This window comes from Portunus trituberculatus, chromosome 43 (genome assembly GCF_017591435.1).
Source record: "Portunus trituberculatus isolate SZX2019 chromosome 43, ASM1759143v1, whole genome shotgun sequence".
Taxonomy (NCBI): Eukaryota; Metazoa; Arthropoda; class Malacostraca; order Decapoda; family Portunidae; genus Portunus; species Portunus trituberculatus.
The window spans coordinates 23874190-23883192 of record NC_059297.1 but is presented as its reverse complement, the minus strand read 5'-3'; positions in this window follow the sequence as shown (position 1 = coordinate 23883192).

The following is a 9003-nucleotide window of genomic DNA, read 5'->3' as shown; positions in this document are numbered from 1 at the left end:
TTTATTTATTTATTCATATACTTATCTATTTATTTATTGTTCAAATGTTATGCAGAGTAATCATTGTCCTAGAGCTGTCGAGAGGAGGAATTGAAGAGATTGTGAGTTGGGTTCTGGTATGCATGGCAAATTCACGAATTTTCAAGCTCCTTCAGACTTCCTTTGTGCTCCCCGCGGCGTCAGGCTACGATACCGCGTGCCAGCTTCATGTTATTGCGTGGGACTGGCGGAGGTCTAAGCTTCCTTTGCACCTGGTGGTAGCTATTGAACCGTCCATTACATAACCACGCAATGGTGCCTTGCTCGCCTAGTCACAACAGACCTTTCTTATGTGCTGGGATTAGCATGCAAGTCATTCATGCCCTTTATTCAGTGTTTTGTCTGAAGTGGCTGACGTGTTCCGGCGCAGGAGTTACGTAGAATAGATGAGTCTGGTGGAAGTGAAGTCTTTTATCAGTATGAGCTGCTGCACCACTAGGCATGGAAGAAAATGGTCTATCGTATTTCACTCATAACTTTTCAGAACCCACCCGGGGGAGGAAAAAAAGATAAGTTATTGTGGCCAAAGTTTTCTCTTTCCAGCGATACTGAATGACTGTTTCAATGGGTTTTGATTGTTCTCGCGTTTCGTTTTCAACATTAGTGCCTTCCCGTAATTGCTGTGTGCGAGATTCATTTATCTGCGCTGCACAGACTCTCAGAGGTAGCTGAGTGACGTAGTATGATATGTGAGGCAGAACTTGGTACTTGTATCCATTATTCAGTTGTCTGCCTTCCTGTACATAGTTACGGTCAGGAGTCGAGTAACATACACCACTCGCTTCCATCGTGTTGAAGTCTTAGTCGTCCGATCTGCTTAGGATCTAATAGTTACCAGCCTCCATGTAGTAGTCAGTAAGGGGAGGGACTGAAGACTGAAGAAAAACGTTAATCTGACAACGGAACTTTGAATAAGTAAATCAGATCATACTTCATCTTACTGTAATATAATAGTGACCATTCCACCACCGATTTTGATTGAGTTACTGACCAAAAAGTACTGCGATGCGAGACAATGAGCAGCACCAGAAGCAATGCATGAAACCCTTGTAAACACCTTTAGGCAAGAAGGACGGATTAAAATAGAATGAATTTTGCAGTTTTCATGCTCGTTTAAAGATTGCAGGCGGCTGTAGAACAAGTAAAGATGTCTCAGGGTGATTAGTAATTAAGGAAAGACCCAAAGTACCAAATAACAACCAAAGGAATGAACCACTAACCAAGTAACAAACTAACACGACCTCAGGAAACTCGAACCAACCCAGAACAGTGACAACAAAGATCGCAACAAGAATAATAACAGCTCGTACATTTATTTACATTTACCATCTACTCCTATGGCGCTCTGGAGAACCGAACCGAACCGAATCTGTTCTGCCCTTCCACACACACACACACACACACACACACACACACACACACACACACGCTGGAGTGGCCTACGGATTCCTGAAAATGGAGGTGGCTGGGCCGGGGCTAGGACGGGAGGTGAGGGCGGCGTTTGGGGTGGGCGGAGGGGCACGGGTGTCTGGAGAAAGGAGGGGGAGGGTGAGCGGTAATGGACGGGGAGCGGGAGGCTGATCCCGCCCTGAGCCGCCAGCCGCCACCAAGAATATCAGGAAAATCATTAAAAACTCGCTTGGAGATTCCCGGAGAGAGAGAGAGAGAGAGAGAGAGAGAGAGAGAGAGAGAGATGTTTTGTTACTGTTGGTGTGTGAGTATGTACGTATACTGCTTGGCGCACGCACACACACACACACACACACACACACAAGGCAGCCCACTAAACACACACACACACACACACACACACACACACACACACACACACACACACGACATAAAGTAAAAAAAAAATGTATGTATGAGAATACACGTTCCATAAATTCCACAGTTATTCCAAAGAGAGAGAGAGAGAGAGAGAGAGAGAGAGAGAGAGAGAGAGAGAGAGGGGAAAAAAGAGATAGAGATATATAGAGAAAGAGGAACGAAATATTTTCAACCTCTATTTTTCGGGGCTGGGTTTTCATTATATGTTTTTTTGTGCGCATTTATTTGTTTGTTTATTTGTTTGCATGCATATTTTATTTATTTATTTATTTATTTATTTATTTTTTATCTATTTATTCATGTATTTACTTGTTAGTAGTAGTAGTAGTAGTAGTAGTAGTAGTAGTAGTAGTAGTGAGAGAGAGAGAGAGAGAGAGAGAGAGAGAGAGAGAGAGAGAGAGAGAGAGAGAGAGAGAGAGAGAGAGAGAGAGACTGACTGACTGACTGACTGGCTCCCCCCTTTCCCGATTTTTATTTTTAATTTTCACTCCCAATACTAGTGAATACATCTTTAGTCGCGACCAGGAGGAGGAGGAGGAGGAGGAGGAGGAGGAGGAGGAGGAGGAGGAGGAGGAGTCAGTATATTGATTTCCAGTGAGATTTCGTGTTTTTGTAGCTTCTCAGTGCTTGTTCCCCACACCCTTCTGATACTGGAGGAAGAAGAGGAGGAGGAGGAGGAGGAGGAGGAGGAGGAGGAGGAGGAGGAGGAGGAGGAGGAGAGGAGAGGGAAGTATTTCAGGAGAGGAGGGAGATAGTTGAGAGGGAAGGCGGGAAAGGAGAGGCGCAGAAGGGCTGAGAGAGAGAGAGAGAGAGAGAGAGAGAGAGAGAGAGAGAGAGAGAGAGAGAGAGGGGAATGGACACAAGAGGCAGGAAGGGGAGGGAAAAGCACTTGAACTGGAGTACGATGAGGAGGATGACGATGACAACAACAAAAGTAGGAGACAGGCAGAAAGGAAAGACGGAAGGAAGGAAGAAAGGAGGGAAGGAAGGAAGAAGAAGAAGAAGAGAGAGAGAGAGAGAGAGAGAGAGAGAGAGAGAGAGAGAGAGAGAGAGAGAGAGAGAGAGAGAGAGAGAGACTTATTTTATCTGATGAAAAGAGAGAAATAAAAGAAAAGAGCAACACAGATTGAGTAAGTTATTGTGCAAAATGAAAGAAAAAGTAATGAAGAATAATTTTAACATCGTCACTTAAAAAAAAAAAAAAACTCCCACAGCTAAATTATTATCTACGTAAAGTAACCTCATGTAACTTAATCAACAAAGGAGTGGAGAGATGTAACAATGAGCACGTACACAAGAAGAAAGAAATCGCTTTAATGAACAATTAAGAAAGCAATCAAGAGTTTTAACATCGCTTCTTGAACCCTGAACACCTTACTCATTATGCTCCTAAAGCCACTTCATGTAACTTAATCAGTGAAGGAGCAAAGAGAGAGAGTTCCATGATTCATATGACAATGGACTCGCAAACAAGGAGAAAGAAAGTGCATTAATAAACAAAATTAAGTAATCAGGAGTTTTGAAAAAAGTTTAACAGTTTAATCGTTACACATCTAAAGTCACCTAATTTATCGTAATGAAGTGGCGAGGATGATAACGAAGGCAAGGAAGAAGAAAGTACATTAATACACAAAATGAAGAAAGTAATGAATTTTAACATCGTCCCTTTAACTCTTAACAGCTTAATACAACTCGACTCACTTAATCTGGCTAACGTAATCAATTAGTTATCATTGAAGAAGGGTAGAGAAGTGGCATGAGTGATATAACAAGGAAGATGTAGACAATATCCTTAAGAGTAGTGATAGAACAAAAGTAACGGATACAGGCTTGGTTATCACTGAAGTAAACTAAAAAGGTGCCATGAGGGAAGATGTAAAAGATGTAGATTCAAGATTAATTATCATTGAAGTAAGTTAGACAAGTGGCACGAGGGAAGATGATATCCTTAAGAGTAGCAAAAGGATACAAGTAACGGATTCAGGTTGGGTTCAGTTAGATTCATAAGAAAAGGAAATAGGAAGATGATGGATAGATGTAAGGAAGTGTAGAGAAGTAACGAATTCATGCTTGATTAAGTTAGATATATGAAAAAAAAGAAATAGGAAGACATAAGTTCAAATATTAGTGGATGAGTGATATAGACTCAGTAATCAGGTTGTTTGTGCTGAGTCAATAAGAAATATAAAAGATTAGATTGATTTGCAGAACAGAGATGGGTCTAGGCCCTTGGGGATATAGAGAAGTAAGGTAGTCAGGCTTGGTGAAGTTAAATTTATGAAAAAAATAATGCAATAGAAAGAAATAAGTTGATATATTAGTGGATGGGTGAAACAGACTCAGTACTTATGTTGTTATTGGCGAGTTGATAACGATGCTTAAAAAATTATAGAACAGAAATGATGGATGGGTGTATGTGGGTATAGAGAAGTGTCAGATTCAAGCTTGGCTAAGTAAATTTAAGAAAAAGGAAATAGGAAGAAATAAGTTCGCATATTAGTGGATGAGTGATATAGATTCAGTAATCAGGTTGTCAGCGCTGAGTCGATAAGAAGCATTAAAGATTAGACAGTTTTACAGAACAGAAATGATAGATGGGTGTAGGTGTGTGTATTTTGTAAAGTGACTGCATGAAAGCTTCTGGCAGCTTCCTTTACGTTCCTGTTAGTTGTGCTTGATAGTTCCTGGAAAAAAAGTAAGAGAAAAAAATCGGTCACTTGTCACTACGCTCACAAATCCTAAGCTTACAGTGTGAAAGCTTCCATTTATTTACCTTTGCTCACTGCTCTACACATTCCTTTATTCAAATATTAGAATAGATTGTTGCCCATATTTACTCATAAACGGAATAATGCATCACTTTTTTTTTTCTTTTAGTATCCCGTTCGAACGTTCGTGCTGAAAGAATGAAAGAAAAAAAGGAACCTAAATCAGCGCTTGCACAGATTCTGAAATTGGCAAATATATGATAGTTTTTCTCCTCTCTCTCTCTCTCTCTCTCTCTCTCTCTCTCTCTCTCTCTCTCTCTCTCTCTCTCTCCTGAATAAAGTAAGAAATGTGAGAATTTTTATTCGTGTTCTCTTTTTCGTTTGTGTGTGTGTGTGTGTGTGTGTGTGTGTGTGTGTGTGTGTGTGTGTGTGTGTGTGTGTGTGTGTGTGTGTGTTCACATTCACATTTTCCAGCAAACGAACAGAAGAGCGCCTTTTTTTTTTTTTTTGCGTTTTTGTGCGATCGTGCTTGTGTGTGTGTGTGTGTGTGTGTGTGTGTGTGTGTGTGTGTGTGTGTGTGTGTGTGTGTGTGTGTGTGTGTGTGTGTGTGTGTGTGTGGGAACGAGAGCCACCCAGACCAGCTGGTTTGATCTGGGGAACCATTATGAATACTGACGCTGCTGCTGCCATCACTACTATCACCGCCACCACCACCATCACCACCACCACTACCACCATCACCGCCGCCACCACCATCACCACACGCTCGCGCCGAAAGTGGATTCAGACCCCGCAACTCTTTGTTTTCTACTTAGAGTCTGATCCTCTTTGCCAGGTATTAGCGACAGGGAAAAGTTGAGTGAGAGAGAGAAAGAGAGAGAGAGGCGAGGAGGAGAAGAGGAAGGGGTGGTGAATGTTGTGTTAAGCGATGCTGCTGCTGCTGTTGCTGCTGTTTAAGCTAACTTGTCCCTCTTTATATTTTAAATAGCGATGAGATGTATTTTTGGCGGGAGACTCCGAGTGGGTAGGGACTGATGTGTGTGTGTGTGTGTGTGAGAGAGAGAGAGAGAGAGAGAGAGAGAGAGAGAGAGAGAGAGAGAGAGAGAGAGAGAGAGAGAGAGAGATTATAACACTTAGTATGACAATAGAGCGAGAGATTACAACACTTGACGTGACAAGAGGCAGAGAGAGAGAGAGAGAGAGAGAGAGAGAGAGAGAGAGAGAGAGAGAGAGAGAGAGAGAGAGAGAGAGAGAGAGAGAGAGTTCTCAGCATAGTCGTAATTATAACTAAAGTTTCACCATTTTTTAATTATAATCCCCCAACAAATAATGGAAAGCAATAATCATAAGTGACTTAAGAACGCGAAAAAAAGAAAATAGATAAACGAAAATGATTGAAAACTTGAAGCACATTTCGAATCCTCAGAAACTCGCATTGTGTATGTTTATGCATTACTGCCGAAAGTAATGATATAAATTTAAAATAAAAGGTGTCATATAGAAAGAAGAGTAGTGATGATAATGAATAAAGAAGTTTTTACAGTAACTGGCCCTGCCTATCACGCCAGTTCTTATTTTCTTTGGTATTTGCGAAACTCTTAAGCGTAAAGCAATTCCTAATAGTTGTTAATCGATTTGCTGCATTTCACGAGACCACGACTTGAGCTGGCTGTGACGCAGAGTGCAGGGTTCCATGTCACACATACACCTTGATGACGCGGGCCAGCATTTTCAAACGCTTTGTTTTCTCCCAAGAACTATTTTCAAAGGCCACAGAGATCATCAGTAGACTTCTCGTGATTTTTCTCCCTGTAGGGATGCAGATTTTTAACATTTTCACGTTTTTTCCTCCATTGAGAGAGTTATTGGTAAACTGGCATTACAATCATGACGACATCTTTGAAACACAGAACTTTTTTTCAAGGCCACAGAGGTTATCAGTCGAGTTTTTGTTTTCCCCATTAGCGATACAAAATCTGAAGATGTTTTTTCTCCATTAATGGGAGTTCTTGTTAAATTGGCATTGCAATCATGACGAGATTTTTCAAACATCAATTAGACTTCTAGAGATTGAGTGTTTTCTCAATTCACGATAAAGAATCAATGGTGTACTGTCGCAACCATGAAAACATCCTTGAAGTTCCCAGTAACTTCCACTAGAACGTGCTAGAAGTAGTCGAGACAAGGCTCCTAAACAAACGCTGTAATGATAACTGGTCCAGCTGCATTAGCACACCAGCGGCTGTCGAGGTCAAGAGTTAGAATAAATAATAAAAAAGCAATAACCACAGGGGACTTAAGAATGTACATAATAAAAGAAGGCTGCTGTGATGTTTTCCGGTACGTCTCTCTCTCTCTCTCTCTCTCTCTCTCTCTCTCTCTCTCTCTCTCTCTCTCTCTCTCTCTCTCTCTAGCAAGCTGAAAGATAAAAACACTCAGGCTGTAACGAAAAATGATTTGATTTTCAAGGATATGCATATTATTTATTCTACTGGTAGTCTGAAGAGGATTCTGTATCATCACTAGGAAAAACATGATACTTATGAAGCACCGAATAATTTAGGATACGTTTTATTATTTTTCTCTCTCCAAACGTTTACAGGTATTTGTTTTCAAAATTTTTAAGAATACTGTTAGTTTTTCCCCTCTAAATACTTAAAAATACGGTCCTTTGTTTGTTAAACGTTTAAGGATACTTTTTTTTCTAAACGTTAAGGAACAGATTTTTATTTCTAGCGTTTAAGAATATCGTTCTTTGTTCTCCAAACATTTAAGAACACGGATCTTTTTCCTGTGAATGTTAAGGAATATGGGCCTTTGTTTTCCAAACGTTTAACAATACTGGCATTTGTCCTTTACATCCTGTAGTTGTTGGCTGAACTGGTTCTACTTTGGAAAAGTCTACGCAAAGTCAAGATAAAATTACCACGCTGCCAAAGATATTCCTGATTCAGGATGATCATTTACTTCTCTTCGGTATTACATTACGCGCGCATGGACATAAACCTAATTTCATTCTGCGGTTCAATTTGGCGGCACGAGTGACCAACTGATGCATGTAGATTTCACTTTTACATTTTGTCTTCCAAGTTGCGGCAAGTTGGAAATTAGTTGGTTGCCCTAACCCTCCTCAGTCCCGTGAATATTTGAGTGGTACCTGATCAGCTAATCACGAGGGATGGGCCGGGAGGGGAGTGTGCGGGGGAACGAAGATGTGGCACTCTAATAGAACAATTGCATAGGTACTCCTCCAGCCCTTGTCACGCCGCTGCCCGCTGAAAAGTTCCTGCTCGTTATAAGTGAAAAAGAAATCGAGATATAATTTTGAAAAACTGAGAAGGAAAGGAAGAATTGGGGAGAAAATAGAAGCAGAGAGAGAGAGAGAGAGAGAGAGAGAGAGAGAGAGAGAGAGAGAGAGAGAGAGAGAGAGAGAGAGAGAGAGAGAGAGAGAGAGTGAGAGAGAGAGGTATTAAACACCACATTAAACAGAACGAAAAACAAAAACCATTCAAACGCGGAAGAAAACCGATCAGGCAGGAAGGAAAGGAGAGATGTAGTTACTTACTTCGACAGACGCGGCGACTGCGAGGAAGTACCGCTGCAACATACATTACAACAACTTGAAGGCAGGAGCTATTACCCCGTCGGTGCCATGTAGACGAACAGACAGGCGGACAGCGGGCCAGACCACCTAATGATGGGTCTTGCTCGTCACCGCTGCGCCACCTTGAGATAAAGATAAATGTGGAGGAGCGCAAACCTTTGACGTAACCTTCTCTCGCCCAATTCATTCCTCCCCCTTGTAAGAGCAGGGAGTAGATCCATGCATTAAACGAAGGTAACCCAAACTTTTTCTTCGGCACACGGAGAAAAGAGAGAGAGAGAGAGAGAGAGAGAGAGAGAGAGAGAGAGAGAGAGAGAGAGAGAGAGAGAGAGAGAGAGAGAGAGAGAGAGAGAGAGAGATCGTATTCTCAAACATTTCTGTGCTTCAACTCCACTATTTCAAAAGGCTTTATTCAAATTTACAGGAGTTTTTTCAATGTTTTTTTTTATAGTTCTAAAGCACAATGACAAGATTTCTATATTATTACTTGGAGAAACATACTTGAAAACCCCGATAATCAACTTTGTGGCCCTTGAAAATAGTCGTGGTGAGAAGAAGCAAAGCGCTTCTGAATACTGGCCAAAAATATATGTACGTTTTCCAACACATACACACTAAATGGAAAGTTTATGTATGAGTATTTACGTTACATGAGGTGAGATGAGATGAAGCCATGAAGTTCTGCACAGACTCTTTAGTATTACCTCGAGATGGCTGTGAATCCTAACCACGGAGGCGCAGATCTTGTCATGCGAAAGATGTTGAGAGTACGCAGGAAAGAATAGTATTGAGTTGAGTTGAGTTGTGTTGTGTTGTGTTGTG